Genomic DNA, 16755 nt, shown 5'->3' on the forward strand with positions numbered 1-16755 from the left:
GAAAAAAAATTGAATTGTGATGATAAAGATCTGGCAATTGAGCTGAAGCCCTGAACTCTTTATGAAATAACAGCCCAGGTGCTAAACTCTAATCTTGTTTCTCTTTGTTGGGAAAGGGAAATAATTGCTACTTAGGCTGTCACCTGATTCTGCAGAGGCAGGAGATGGATCTTAAGCACCATAGGCCCATGAGCAAAGTGCTCTCAGATGAAAGGACCCAGCTGGTATCCTAATTTCCAGGAGGAAAGGTATCCGGAGGACAAACAATTCTTGGGGCCGAGGGAGGATTAGGAGTAGACAAGAGAAAGGGTGAGGAGTCAATTGGATGTGGAAGGAAAAGCGACAGTACAGGAGATGCACTCCAACTGGCATCCAAAAATGACCTAGAAATGAGAAAAGGGAGGACCAGGTGCCAGTGATGCCTCACTATTCTGCAGAAAGTATTCACCATAAATCAGAGCAATACAGACAATCTGGCCGTATACAGGAATTCTGAATAACGTATGTTTATTTGTGACCCATCAATGGCAAAGATTCAGAGCTAGAAGTAAGGTCCCTGGGGAGTGTCCATATGGTTCCAAAAACCAAGGTGCTGATTACAAATCCATGGCTCCCTCTGAGTATACCACAATTTCCTTTCCAAATGCAGACTAGGCATCCCCAGCCAATTTGTTTTACAGCACAGAAAGCAGGCCGCCCGTCTTGAGTTTTGGCATATCCAGAGGTGTTGAAATAGGAGCGGCGGGACTGCGTCCCGGCACCTGGCCGCCCACATGGCTAGCTTATGCCCCAAAATAATTACACGGAAACTGTATTCTTTTAAACACTGCCTGGCCCATTAGTTCTAGCATCTTATTGGCTAGCTCTTACATATTGATCTAACCCATTTCTAATAATCTGTGTAGCCCACGACGTGGCTTACCAGGGAAGATCTTAACCTGCGTCTGTCTGGAGTGAGAGAATCATGGCAACTCCCTGACTCAGCTTCTTTCTCCCAGCATTCTGTTCTGTTTACTCCGCCTATCTAAATTCTACCCTATCAGAGGGCCAAGCAGTTTTCTTTATTACTTAACCAATGAAAGCAACAGATAAGATACAACACCCACCTCCATCACAGAGGTTACTTTGGTAAAGGGTATGATCAACATGTTCATCTGTGTTGGGGCCATATTCCAAGTATGGGCGATCTTCCCCACAGATTTTCCCTTCTCTATCCAAAATGGTAGGGCATGGCTTCTTCCAAGGCATGATTCTTGACAACATGCACACAGGCAAGCAAATACAGTAAAAACCACATGGGGCCAATAATAACTGTAGACACTGCCAGGTAGCAGGTGTGACCAGGGCGTGATTCTTGACAACGTGCATACAGGCAAGCAAATACAATAAAAACTGCACGGGGCCACTAATAAGTGTAGACACTGCCAGGTAACAGGTGTGAAATGATTTCCTGAGTAATTTCTCTATGTGATCTTTAAAAATGATTTTTTGAACATTTGTGAGTGGTATTAAAAGTCAAAAAGAGTGCCACCATTCTGAACTTAAAGCAGCATTTCTAAGAATGTTATACTTATCAGAACTTGCCAAAATCCTATATATTTGTATAATTTTAAAGAATGTTTCATGTAATCACACATTTCAAAGTTTGAAGAGAAGTCAAAACATTCCAAATGTCAGTGTAAAAACCCAGACAAACCCTGGAGACTGGATAGAGTGCAGGAAGAAAGGACCAGCGATGAGGAAGACGGGATGACAGAGATGAGGCAGGAGCATCTTCGCTCAGGGACTGTATCAGTTGGATTGTCTCTGTTGCCAGGTCTTAAAAGTTTGCTTTCTGTGGAACGATGGGAGTGATGGATATTAGGAGTGCACCCAAACTTGTTTCCAGATCTTTTTCCTTTCTAAACTCCTCTTGGTCAAAAGCTAGAGGCCATCTATGGCTACCTAAATAGAGATAATAAGTCTGAATAATCAATACATATTAACATAAGAAAAAAGTTCAAACTAGAAAGGCCCCAGCACCCCGTTTTAATTCAGTCTGATAGAAACATTTCTTTTATGTTCAGGATAGGGTAAGGTGGTTAGTGTTTTTAGAAGAATTAACAAATTACAGGATGGAAAGCTATTTTATATAGTCTATATTTTGATTTTTTTATCTTATATTTTGCCATATTTATAGACGATATTTTTTTTAAGAGTAAATGGCTTAGTCAGCAAAGTGCTTGCCATGCATATAGGAGGACCTGAGTTGGGATCCTCAGCATCCATGTTAAAAGCCAGGTGCCGTGAGTGTGTAAGGTCAGAGCTAGAGACAGAAACATGTGGATCCCTAGAGCCTAGAGGAATCAGTGAGTTCCAGGCTCAGTGAGAGAATAACTGAGGAAGACGTCAGGTGCTGACCGCTGGCCTCCGCATGCACGCACACAAGCACGCACACGTGCACGCACACATACATGCACATATACATGCACATACACGCAATGGACACCTACATAGATACACACATACACACAAGAAATCTTTGTAGCTGAGGCCCCACCCAAGGGCTTAGAGATGAAGGGCCCAGCTCAGCCTAGCACAAGCCTCTGAAAAAGCTAAGAAGCCACTGCACACCCAGACTCCCCCCTCCCCAGGAAATCATATTCTGATACAAATTAGACCGGGGTCTAAGCCCTAAGGACCACACCTACAGTCTGTGGAGCCTGCCAGAATGCTCAGCCCTAAACACACGGCCCCACCTTGCTTTGCATTTCCTAAGGAAACCCTGCTGGAGACTGTAGGTCCACACTTCCCCCTTCTCCTGTCTTCTGCATCCCTACCACTCTGCTGGCTTTCCCATGAGGCCCTTCATAGGATTCTGACCTCCTGTCTCAGGACCTGTGGGTACAATACACTGTGCTCTCCTGAGCTTCGCCCGTGACTCTGTTTATGGCAACCCAGAGCTGACCATCATGTAAAATAATAACAGAAGTACTTTTGATAGACCGTGAAAACACGTTGTGAAACTGTGGCACTCATTCAAAGCTCTCTACCGTTCATCTCATGGCTGTTGGACAGGACCATGTATTTAATTTACAACTGTGCCTATGAAATCAGTGGACAATACATGTAAATGATTCGTGATAAGTTACCGCTGATCTAGTAGCTTAAGACAGCATGCCTTTATTAGCTTGCAGTTTCTGGGGGTTCAGCGTTCAGGTGCGGCATAGGGAGGCCTTCTTTTCAGCACTAAGGAAGGTTGTAAGCAAGGTGTTGGCTGTACTGGGTTCCAGGTGGAGGCTGAGCTGGAGGAGAAGCCATCTGAATCAGGTGCGAGTAGAATTCCTTTATCTTCGGTCAAAGGACCAGGGCGCAGCTTCTTGGTGTGGCTGATGTGGGACGCCCCCAACACCTACCTGCTGCCTGCAGAGGATTTCCCATGCAGTCCTCTACTTAATCCTATGTGCGAGGGGAGTCTGCAGAGCAGTCTTCGGAGCTGGACTCTTACAGAACATTATGCAATCACGAGGCCTTACAGGAGCATACTATAATCATAGGCATGGTGATCTTTATTCCAGTCCATTGATGAGAAGCAGGGGCTGGCAAGATGGCTCTGTAGACAACGGGCACTCCCCTCCCTGCCACTATACACAAACTCAAAAAAAAAAAGTGTAAGAAACAAAAAGATCTCTTTTTTTTCCCCCACTCAGAGAGAGGTTTACACACAGATGTGAACCCCAGGGGACAGAAATCACAGAATCTGTTCTTCAAAGTCAAGATACAACCATTAATGAAGATACGTCCAGAAAAATATTCCTCTCAGGTGTGAAGTGGGTCGCTTCCGAAGGCCAGGTCTCCAAGCAGCAATGGCTATTATTAGGGCTCCCACGTGCCGCTGAGTTCTGAAGTTGTGTGCTTTGATTTGGAAAGGGGCCCAGACTCCACCGATGTAATAATAGCAGCAATCTGGCCATTCAGTGGTAGCATCTCCACAGACACTAGGTCCTTTCAGATGAGGGGCCCTACCCTCTTCACTGCCTTTGAAAAGCCTACAAGTAGCACACTCCCTTCTTAAAAGCAAGACCCTGGTTCTTGTCATCAATTTTTACAAAGTCTCACCGTAATTCCCAAATTGGCCTTAAACGCCTGGACTCTGATGATTTTCCACCTTGACCTCCCAGCTAGCTGGAATTCTAGGAATGTGCCTTTCTTGCCTTGAACTCTTTGAGCAGGAAGCAAAACCATCATGGTAAAGAATAAATTCACCCACTGACATGGGCTTTAGATTTATGACATCAATTTCACTTCGCTTTTACCTTATTTTTCTTCCATTTTTTTCTTTTTTTTTTTTATCATTCCATGGCAATTTTCCACATAAAAGCTTTATAACTGGCTTTCTGTGGCCCAGGCTCCAACCTTGTTTTGTCCTTGAAAACATCAAGTGCCACATAAACCAACAGTCTGATCAAACCAGGCACAAGCCCAACCCAAACCCGAGGCTGGCTGAAATGGCCTGAGACGTGGCCGTAATGTCATCATTTTGTGGCTGTGCTTCAGTGCACTGAAATAGCCCCTCCTTAAACTCAGGTACACCCGCCTGTGTCTGGAGAGGTGGGTGGGGGGAGCTGGAGATTTAAACCACTGAGGCGAGGCAAGAGTATTGGCTCATTACCCATAAATAAGCCTCATTTCAACTCTGCCATAGAACAGCTTCTTCCTTCTAGTTCTGAGTTATTTAGCCTGATGCATTCAGACTTCCGCTTTGTGCCTTACTGTAAGAAAAGTCTCTGCATGTGGCTTTAGAACTCTGGCTTTCGGAAGCTCTCTTCTCTGTAAATAGGGAGCGCCCTGCTCCCTCTGAAATTCACCCCCCCACCCCCACCCCGTCTGCAGCAGGGATCCAGTGCTGCCCTGGAGCTGTGCCTAGAGAGGCGCATGTGCACAGCAGCACACAACCGGGAACATGCCTGTGAAAGTATGAACAGGGGCGAAGTGTGTAGAACATGCCCACAACGCTAGCTCTCAGAAGGGTGGACTAGGAGGATTGTTGTAAATTCAAGGGCAGCCTAGGCTATCTAGAAAGACCCTGTCTCAAAGTATGAAATTGAAATGTTCTGCACAAAGCGATGTGTCAGAAACGAGAGAATCAGACGCTGTTGTACACAGACACCATGGGTTACTGGATGCCTTGTGTGCTAACTTTTGTCAACATGACCAAACTAGAATCACCTAAGTAGGTGTCCTGGCCTGAAGAACGGTCCTGGTTATAACTGATGTAGGAGGGCCCAGCCCACTGTGGGCAGTGCCATCCTTAAGAAGGTGGACCTGGGCTGTATAAAAAAAATTAGCCGAAAAGCCAGAGGAAGCAAGCCAGGATCCTGGCAGCTTTCCCCCATGGCTCCTGCCTCTGTCCCTGCTGGAGCTCCTGCTCTGAATTCCCTCAAAGACTGGCTTTTGGTCAGTGTATCGTCACAACAACAGAAAGCAAAATAGAACACCGTTCTGATCATCGACATAAAAACACTGTTCTGATCATTGGCACAAATGGATGTCTCCTTCTTCTGAGACAAAGAACAAACAAAAAGAAGTCTCTGGTTCTGCAGCTCATTGTTTTTCAAGGACTTGGTCTCGTTTTAAATCTATTGTGTTTACTCCTAAATTTCTGCAGGTGGGTGTTTACCAGCACTTAAATCCTGGCTTTACAGACTAGGCCAAGCAGGTCATATCCTTAACCTCAGTGATGCTCAGTTAGCCCCTCTCTAAAATGGGGCTTCGATAGCATCTTCTCCATTATGTTGTAACGATGACTAACTGGCATAACAAAATACAGTACAACAGTGCACAGTGTTCAGCCTATGGTAGGCCCGCATATGCTCTTCTCTGTACTTAGCATTCTCAGAGACTTCATCTCTCCACAGCTCTTAGAAATCACTGTGTTTGCATGACGCTGAAATTGAAATATGGAACCTTGATGCCGCGTGTAGCTGCTGTTCTCTTGGTCTTCCCTGTGGGGAAAGTAGTTCACAGTTCTTCATGAAGCCAATCCTAGGCAGCTCCTGAGCAGCTCCAAAGCAGGGCCCTGAGGGGGCCCTGAGGGGGTCCTGAGGGGTCCTGAGATGTCCTGAGGGGGACCTGAGGGGTCTTGAGGGGTCCTGAGATATCCTGAGGGGGTCCTGAGGGGGCCCTGCGGCGCTTGCTACACATAGTGCTTAAGAGCTGGCTTCCTAGGTTCAACCTCACAGGACTTTGGGCAACTTTGCTGGGATATGTTCAAATCAAACTAAAGGACAAAAAAAAAAAAATCATTGCGGGTGGAGATTGAAGGCTACGAAATGCCAAAGGACGGACTCGAGGTGGAAGAGAAGTTTCTTAGGAGATGCATTTATTATACTCATGATTACCGAGCTGAATTGAGAGGGTAATAAATCACCCGTTCTGACTGCATTTAATATCTCCCCTGTGTTTTCTCTTTGTCATCCTCATCCTCCCTCTTTAATCAAAAGCTTGGCTGTCACGGCAAATAAGAATTCTGGGAGTTTAATAAAGCAGCATCTTTTAGTCCTTACAAGGACTCAGCCTAAAGTGAGTTTCTTTGAAGGTGGTTTGTCAGGAGACCTGATTAGAGGCAATGACAACATTTCGAGGAATTTCTCCCTCTCACGAATTTATTAACCCTCCGGTTTGGGAAAAATTTCCATAAAAAGAACCCAGGAGGAAAATGTTTCAAAATGTGCCCCCACTCCAATGGGAACAGATCACAATCACCACAAGTGGAAGGAGTGCATGTGTTCCCCACAGACAGCTGCTAGAAAGTGAATTCGCTTGTTAATGCAGAAGACAGAAAAGAAAGAACAAGGCGTGGCGAGGTTCTTGTGCATGAAGGGGTCTAAAGTTGACATTCAATGCCTTTTCCCACCACTCTCTGCTTTATTTATTAAGGCAGGGTTCTCTTACTAAATCTAGAACTCACCAGTTCCAGCTAGTCTAGCTGGCCAGCTTGCTCGAGGATCCTGCCTCTGTGTCCTGAGAGCTGGGATTTCTGATGCCCACCTCCTCTAGCCAACTTTTATGCAGATGCAGGCCACAGATCTTTCTCTGCTCTTTTATGTCTTGGCTGTGCTTGGTTTCAGCTTTATGTTCAAAAGATGCCAGTGGTGGGCAGGAACGCTGTGAGCATCACCAATGAGCGCTGTGAGCATCACCAATGTGTGTCATAAAGACGATGGACAGGACCACCATTAGATGAGTTCAATTTTCTCCAGAGAAGTTTAGCTTAAGAGAAAGGGAAGTCTTCTTCAATTTCTTTCTTCAAAGATTTGAAGTTCTTGCCATGCAGATCTTTCACTTGCTTGGTTAGAGTTACACCAAGATAGTCTATATTATTTGAGGATATTGTAAAGGCTGTTGATTTTCTGATTTCTTTCTCAGTCCATTTATCATTTGTATATAGGAGGGCTACCGATTTTTTTTTTAATCTTGTATTCAGCCACTAGACTAAAGGTGTTTATCAGCTGCAGGAGTGTTCCCTGGTAGAGTTTTAGGGGTTGTTTATGTATACTACTGTATCATCCATGAATAATGATACTTTGACTTCTTCCTTTCCTATTTGTATCCCCTTGGTATCCTCTAGATGTCTTATTGCTCTAATTAGAACTTCAAGTACTATATGAATAGATTTGGAGAGAGTGGGCAACCTTGTCTTGTTCCTGATTTTAGAGGAATTGCTTTGAGTTTCTCTCCATTTAATTTGATGTTGGCATTTGGTTTGCTATATATGGAAAGCTCTTCATATATACATACATATATATGTGTGTGTGTTCATGTATTTGTAGGATTAACATAGTAAAAATAGCCTGGTAACACCCTAGATATCCCTCAGTTGAGGAATGGATAAAGAAAATGAGGTACATTTACATAATGGAGTATTACTCAACTGTTAAAAAACAAGGACACCAGGAAATTTGAAGGCAAATAGATGGAACTAAAAAAATCATCCTGAGTTAAGTAACCCAGACCCAAGACAAATATGGTGCACACTCACTCGTAAGTGGATGTTAGCTATAAAATAAAGGATAACTATGCTGCCACCCACAGACCCTAAGAGATAACACAGAGGGTTCATGTGCAATGTCCAGATCTCCCTGGAAAGGGGAAATAGGAAACATTTGATGAGTGGACTGAGAGAGGGTGGGGATAGGAACTTGAGTGATCAGGTCAGGGGTGTGGGTAGGTGAGGGGGAGAGTACTGAAAGACTACTGGAAATGGGGGTGGGGAATTTACCCGGCATTACCTTACCAGGTAAAAACCTGGCCCAAGGGAATCTCCCAGGAATCTACAAGAATGACCCTAGTTAAGACTCCTAGCAATAGCTGATAAGAAGTATCCCAAGCTGGCCATCTCCTGTGACCAGGTTAGTGCCCAGCCCAATTGTCATCAGAAAGACTTCATCCAGAAACTGATGGAAACAGATGCAGATCCACAGCCAAATGTTACATGGAGTTCAGGGAGTCCTGCAGAAGAAGGGGAGAAAGGATTGTAGGAGCCAGAGGGATCAAGGACACCACAAGAAAACTCACAGAATAAAATAACTTGGGTTCATAGGAGCTCACAGAGACTGAACCGACAACCAGAGAGCTTGCATGGGACTGACCTAGGCCCTTTGCATATATGTGACAGTTGTGTAGCTTGGTCCTCTTGTGGGACTCCTAACATTGGAACAGGGGGTGTCTCCGGTTCTTTTACTGACTTTTGGGGCCCTACTCCTCATATTGGGTTGCTTTTCCCAGCCTTAATACACAGGGAGGTGCTTAGTCTCACTGCAACTTGATATGCCATGTTTTGTTGATACTCACAGGGAATCTGCCCTTTCCTAAACAGAAAGGGAGGGGGAGTGAACTGAGAGTAGGAACAGAGGGGTTGTGGGGGTTGAGGGAAAGGACTGGAAGGGAAAGATGGAGGGAAACTGCAGCTGTGATGTAAAATAATAAATAAATACTTTTACTTAAAACAAAAAAGGAGAGTCCATTTTGAAAGTGTGTCAACACAGGGGTTTCCCTATAAAGGCCCCTGCTTTGCTTAGCAGCTAAGGACTTGGGAAAACTCTGTTGTTATATATGAAAGTTGAATAACAATTATTTTTAAAAATACTTGTTTTTATGTGTATGGGTATTTTGTCTGCATGTATGTCTGTGCAGAAGAGAGTGTCGGGCCCTCTAGAGCTGGAATTACAGACTCTGTAAGCTACCACATGGGGGCTGGGAACTGAACCTATATCTTCTGCAAGAGCAACAAGTGTTCTTAACCAATGAGCCATTCTTCCAGCCCCAAAGTTTTTTTTTTTTTAAAGCACTTTGAATATATCCACTTCTCCCCTGCCAACTCCTCTCAACATCCATCCTCACCTTCACACCCATCCAGCTTGGGACCTCCATTTTTTTTCTTTTAATTTTAACTCATCAGTTTGTGCTGACCATACACTGTTGGGTGTGTTGGGATGTGTTCTATCCATCCTGAAAGAAATCAGACTCCCCTTTCCCAGAAACTCCTCAGCTGGAGCTGGGACTTCATGCTCATCCATCCCCTCCACAGGCTCCAGCTTTTGCTGGGCTCATGAGTGCTGTCAAAATCCTGTGAGTTCGGATGTGCAACCGCCCTGTTGGGTCAGGAGAGTGGTGTTTCCTGAGTTGTCCTCCACCTCTGGCTCTCACCATCTTTCTTCCTCAAGGTCACACTCTTTAGCCTTCTATTCCTACTTCTATGCCATATCAAGCACACAAGTCCTCCCTAAACACACGTACAAGCCTGTTCAAAACAATATTATTTACATTAATCAAAACTTAGACCACTTAAACTTTTATTGACAGGACAATGGTGAGCACAAGGGTTGTCTCTCCGGGCCTGGTTTATTCAGACTGTACATTCCCAAGGTCTTCAGTATTGAGTCTTGTCTTGGTTCCTGGGAGATCTCTGACCTTTGCATTATCCCACCTTTGTATGTCGAAAGTCAAATCCCTGGAAGGCAAGATCATGGAAGGAGAGCACCAGTTTTGTCCATTGACTTCTGCACTTAGGCATGCGCACACCGTAAAAGGACAGCTACAGGTGCTCTGGCTGCTACTGCTGCATCCTGTCCTGAGAATCAACGCAGTGTGGTCTCTGCTTCTTCTTAAACTCATATTCTATGATCTTTTACTCTTTTGGTTTTTTTGAGGGTCCCGCCACCCAGCTCCCAAGTAAATCACACACACGGAGGCTTATTGCTTATGAATGTCCGGCCTTAGATTGGCTTGTTTCTTGCCAGATTTTCTTACATTATCCCCAGATTTGCTTCTGGGCTTTTATCTTTCTGTTTCTTTATGTTTTATTTTCCTTCCTACTCCGTGGCTGGCTGGATAGCTGGTCCCTGATGTCCTCCTCTCCTTGTTCTCTCGCTCCTCATTCTTTCTACTCCCACATTTCTCCTTCTATTTACACTCTCTGTCTGCTAGCCCCTCCTATCCTAGCTCCTGCCTCGCTATCAACCTCATCTCTTTATTAGGACCATCGGGTGTTTTAGACAGGAACAAAGCTTCACAGGGTTAAACAAATGCAGGGTAAACAAAGGTCACACACCTGAAAATAATATTCCCCAACAGACTCATCTGTCTAAATCTAGATATTGGTAAAGGTCATGGACTAGGGATAGAAGCTCAGAGACTCTCATTTTGATACCAAGAATAACAGAAAAAATAAGAGCCTGGCATTGCGGTTTCTGTAGTAAGATTGACATTCTACATCATTGGCAGAAATTATAGATGTCAGATAGAAAAAAGTAGTGAGATATTAAATATTAAAGATATTTTGCATGTTGGGATCAAAATCAGATTCACAAAATGTTTGAGACTAAACTATGTATCAGGCACCAAGTTAGAGGCTTGCTTACACACACATACACACATACAGTGGAAGGTCACTACATTATAGGCATACAGAAATGTTGAACACATTTGGATCATCTTCCACCCAAACAAAAACTACCAGGCATACAAAGAAAGTAGTAAAACAGAAGTCATAATCTAGAAAATAATCTAGTGATATTAACTCACAGATTTGGAATTAAAGGATGGCACTGAGGCACCCTTTATATATATAAAGTTATAACAACTTTATTCTGCAAGCTTTAAATGTTAAGTGTAAAATGAAAAGCACATTAAAAGACCCAAGTAGAACACGTTGATAGACACTAAGACAACAGAGGTGAAGAAACTAGACCGGCTAGCACTAACAGCAGATTTGACACGGCAGATTAGTGAACTGAAGATAAAATAAGAAGATACAAAATTGGCAAAGGAATTTTTTAAAAAGTCAGTGAGCTGTGGGAAAACATCAGATGACATAATACACTTGTTACTGGGAACTCCAAAAGAAGAGGATGAAATAAAATGTCCATATTTGGCGAAAAATATAAATACGCAAATGACATAGTTGACAAAAACTATAAACATACAAATCCAAGTTTGATGAATACGCACAAGAATCGTGAACTAAGTGGAACCAGACACATAATCAGATTGTTCAAAACCAGGGCCGAGGGCTGGGTGTGTGGGGCAATGACAGGGTGCTCTAGTAGTATGCACAAAGTCCCGGATTCAACTTCCAGCACCACAGACTGGGCATGCAATCCCTGTGCTCGGGAGGTGGAGGCAGGAGGATGGCCAGTCTGAGCTACACCCGCATTTGAGGCATCCTAGGCTACATGGGACCCTGTTTCAAAAACAAAAACAACAAATTACACAAGAGAAAAGTCTTAAATGATTTAGAGTGGAGGAGGAGTCTTTTAGGCTCCCTGGATAGACCTAGGAATGTGTCCTGACGTACATTTTTTTGTTATGTTTTTATAATCATACACTCTAGAAAGATTAGAAGGTAAGGAGTTGGAAGGCAGAGAGATAAACATGGGTTTTATTGTTTGCCAGTGAGTCAGATCTGAACTAGGGCCCTGAAGTAGCTGCAAGTGGAGAGGTAACAATTCGAATGAACATAACTTGGAGGTGGACTATGATTAGCACACTGCTTATGGGGTACTGGCTGGTAATATTAAAAGTCATTGATATAAGGGGGGAGAGAATGATTTAATTTCAAACATGATGACTCCGTGGTGTGTACAGTTTCTCTATGTAATCCTGGGCAAGATGCCTCGCATACAGTTACAGGTTTAGGACACTAACACACAGAACTAATGTTCTAAAGTCCCTTAGCCTACTTATGACATCATTACTTTAATGATTTGTTATTTTACTGTTTTTAAAACAGGGTCTCATGAAGCCCAATGTAGCTTTAAACTCTAAGTAACTGAGGTTGACCTTGAACTCCTAATACTCCTAACTGAGCCTCAGAAATGCTGGGGTTTCAGGTGTACACCGCTGTACCCAGTCATCATTATCTTTAATATACTCCAACAAAATATTCAGGATTCTATTTCTATGTATATGCACAGAGTCATGGTAGTAGCTTGGAGGAGTGACAGTGATGAGGACTTGGTGGCAAACTGCACAGAAGAGTCACTTTCTGATGGAGGAAGGTCATTGGCTAATAAAGGAACTGCCTTGGCCCATTTTATTGGTTAGAGCATAGGTAGGTGGAGTAAACAGAACAGAACGCTGGGAGGAAGAGGAAGTGAGGTCAGACTTGACAGCTCTCCTCTCGGGAGCAGACACCTCAGAGAGAGACGCCATGCTCCCAGCTCCCAGGCAGACGCACACTATGAAGCTCCGACCAAGGATGGACAGAGGCTGGAATCTTCCCGGTAAGCGCACCTAGGGGGCGCTTCACAGATGATTAGAAATGGGCTAAATAATATGTGAGAATTAGCCTAGATAGAAATGGGCCAAGCAGTGATTAAATGAATACAGTTTGTGTGTTGTTATTTCGGGGCAAAAGCTAGCTGAGCAGGCAGCTGGGGTGTTGGGGATGCAGCCCCGCCGCCCATATTACTACAACTTTCTACTAGACACACAAACTGCTGCACCGCAGTGTAGGTGCTGGGGTGATTGTCGAGAACAGGAAGAAAATGTGGAATCTGAAGGCCCAATTCCCTTCTTCGTCTTTCAAATGCACAGCTGCTTCCCCGCAGAACGCCTAATGGGACACAGCTGGCAAATCAAAAGTGCATTTTAGAATGCCAGCATCACTGGGTACAGAACGGCAAGTTTGGAAACGAGAGCCAGCAACTTAATGCTGGCTCACCCTCCTCCGGGAGAGAGCGGATAAACACCTTACTGCTCTCATCGCTCTGAGCCAAGGTTTTGCTTTGTTTGGGGGTTTGCTGCAGACAGGGTTCTGCTCTGTATCTCGGGCTAGCTTTAGACGCCTAGCAATCCTGCTCCTTTACCTTCCCAAGTGCAGACGTTGTAGGCCTGAGCCACGGGCATGGTCGTTTCCATCCCTGTTTAGTGGCCAGTTGATTCTGGTTGTGTTTTCCAAAGCAAAGATAAAGCACAGCTTCTTCCTGTGACCCCTTCTCTTTCAGGGACAAGACACACTCTGCTCTGCATTTGCGGACAGACAGGGAGAAAGTCTAAGCTAGGACAACCATGAGGCTGTGTGCTACAAAGTATTGCTGTGCTTGGGATACACTTGATCCCCTCTGAAAGTGGTGAGGAAGTCTGATTGCCTTTCTCACAAAATTCTCACCCTCAGGCCTGAGTGATTTCTATGTCTCACTGTGAACCACCCTCTATAGGCTCCTGAGTTTGAACACCCAGCCCCCGAATACAACATTCTGGAATTTTCTGAGGGTGGAGCCTCCCTGCTTCCTGCCCACTCCCTACTGCCTGGCTGCAGTAGAGCTATTACTAGCCTTCTATGCTTTGGCCATGATGGCCTTTATCTCTTTTTACATCTTTAGCCGTAAGAAACTCTTTAAGCTATTTTTGCTGCCCATTCTGTTACAGCAACAAGAAAAGTAGTTAATACAGAAGCGAGCAGACTTACAAAGCAAGACCTCCCTGCCCCCGCTTACTTGCCCTTTTCACATTTCTTGCCTGCGAACCATGAATAAAAGCAGCACAAAGGCCTTTACTGCAAGCCCAGCAAATGATTGTACCGTTTACTTTGACTCCAGAACAATAAACCGAAAGGCAGGCTCACCAGATTGCTGGATCTCAGTCCTGCTTCCCAATGTAGACACACTGAATAAATAGCCTTTTTTCCCCGCTTTTTCCATGTTAATGTGTCTTAATTGGCTAATCAAAGATGGGTGGCCAAACCTGTCTTGTTGGGGCACAAGCTGTGACCCCAAACACGAAAACACATTTGCTTTTATAACCTGCTCCATATTGGGTACGGTGAAAGCAACTGAAAACTGACTAAGGCAAACGTGTTCTTTAGCTACCCCGTGTTTAAAATTAGCATGATGAAATTCTTCATTCCGTAGATGCTCTAGCCAATCTGAAGCATATTAAATTTCAAATGCTAGTCTCTGCATTGCATCTGCCTCTATCAGTAGCAAGGAACCCAGGCCCAGACGGAGAAACTGGCACTTGGCAGTGTTCGCTGCCAAGCGGAGGCACCTGCTACAAAGCGGCCTCTGCAAAACAAGCAAGCTCCTACCTAATAAGGACAGAAGAGTTGGAAGTCATGCGTATGGAGTCTGAAAGCTGGGTACTTGAGGTAGTGGGGCAGGCTGCCAGTTTTTGCATAAGATATTCCTGATAGGGAGTCATAAAAGATGTAACTGTCCAGGAAAGATCAAAGATAGGCAAAGAGAACATGAGCCTCTCTCTCACTGTAGTGCTGTTGAAATAATTAACTGGGACTTCCCTGGGTCTCATGATGAGGAGGAAGAAAGCTAGGGCCCTGTGGTCAACCAGCGCTGGAGCTTGTACCCGCAAAGAAATTTCATACAATGCTGACTGCAGGCAGGACTGGCTGTGAGCCAGAGCCAAAACAACAATGGGGGTGATGGGAGGAGCGAGCCCTGCTTAATCACAGCACGCCTTTGTCTTCTAGTCAACCCTAAATCCCATGTCAGGGCCCAAAGATGGACTTCCAAGTCACCAGGCCTCTTTGTTCTCCGTCTCACTGGATAGATCTCTACTTTTCACTATTACTTGTCTCATGAATTGCCATGCTGAAGACGGGGAGCTGAGAGCAGCTCATTAGGACCGCCAGGCTTAGAGCCTAAAGACTCCAGGAACAAAGGCACATAAAGTCCCTGGGGAGGAGAAAATCTTGACGTGCTCTTGAAGAGCAGACTGTTTTCTGGATTTACAGCCCCATAAATAAAGAGGAGCCCAGGCACGCGCTGTTTTAAGGTATTGTGCCAATTCTGAAGAGCAGAGCAGTCCCAGTCCTTGGCTGTCCTGCCCGCCTCCACGACCTTCTATTCTTTCTGAGCTTGACAAGCCCAGAGTTTCAAACACAGCTTTCATCATGGGACACCTTAGAATCACAAGATGTCAGAGCTAGACAGGACCTTGGATCAAAAGAAATCATAAAAGGATAAAGGAAATGCTCTAGCAATAAAAAAAATGTTATAAGTATAAACAAAGGCACCTGGAGAGAGTTGTGTTCTGAAAACTAATGTGAAGGGAAGAAAGAAATTGTTTGCAACAGACCAAGGAAATAACAACAGCAAAAATCCTTTAACTTTGAATTAGAATAAGAATTATATTGGAATGCTGAAGATAAAAACGTAGAAACTTTATTCATTTTGATGAAATGTATTATACCATTAAATAATACAGGAGCATTTCAACAGACTTAAGCCTGTTGTACATAAATTCTAAGGTCTTATTACTCAGAATGTTATGAAAGCTCTAAGCTGAACAAGTTAGGTCTAGACTGGTGTTAAATTACAGAGCCAACAATGGGTCACTACCAAGGACAACCTGCCTGCTCTTCTGCCTTGCAGCAACACGCCACGCTGAAGTCTACCTACTCGGCATGTGTTTATAGGTGAACACACACGTATTCATAACAACCTCGAAGAGCCGAAACTGACCAGTTATATGCTAAATTCTGTGTGTGTGTGTGTGTGTGTGTGTGTGTTTTGAGACAGGGTTTCTGTACTGGAACTGTACTAGAACTCACTCTGTAGACCAGGCTGACTTCAAACTCACAAAGATTCGCCTGCCTCTGCCTCCTAAACGCTAGGGTTAAAGGCGTGTGCCACCACCGCCCATCTTAAATCATCTCTCTCATGGTTATTTTATTTACATCTTCCAATGAAGGCTTTTTATGCTATTGATTGGCATACTGAGAAATCCATCCGGAAAACAGGCCATGAGCTGTGTTTCAGAACACAAGACCCGAAATGCACAGCAAGGCAAAGATGACTTTTTGGTTGTAAGCACATGCTGTGTAACGTGGGAATGAAGAAGACTCCAGTCACAGTAATCCAGACCGAAAATAGTTCACCAGTGACAAGAACTTTTAAATAGAAAGGCTGACATCATAACAATTGGCTGGGCTACTTTTCAGCTGGCTTCGTCTTAAGTTCTTGTATGTATCTACTGTGTGCGTTCTGTTTACAGCTAGAAGATACAGAACGGCCATGGCAACAGTAACGCATGATGGGCTAAAAAGTTGGGATTTAAGTGAGTCACTTGTTTCCTATGCGCTCTCAGGCACAAGTTCGTCATTTGACTTGTATGGCTTCTGTTCCTGCTTTGCAGGGCAGTCACGAGATGATGTGGATCAGTGGTTCTCAGCCTCCCTAGTGCTGCGACCCTTTGATACAGTCCCTCATGTTATGGTGACCCCGACCATAATATTATTTTGCTGTTACTTCATAA

Source organism: Microtus pennsylvanicus, chromosome 3, assembly GCF_037038515.1.
Source record: "Microtus pennsylvanicus isolate mMicPen1 chromosome 3, mMicPen1.hap1, whole genome shotgun sequence".
Taxonomy (NCBI): domain Eukaryota; kingdom Metazoa; phylum Chordata; class Mammalia; order Rodentia; family Cricetidae; genus Microtus; species Microtus pennsylvanicus.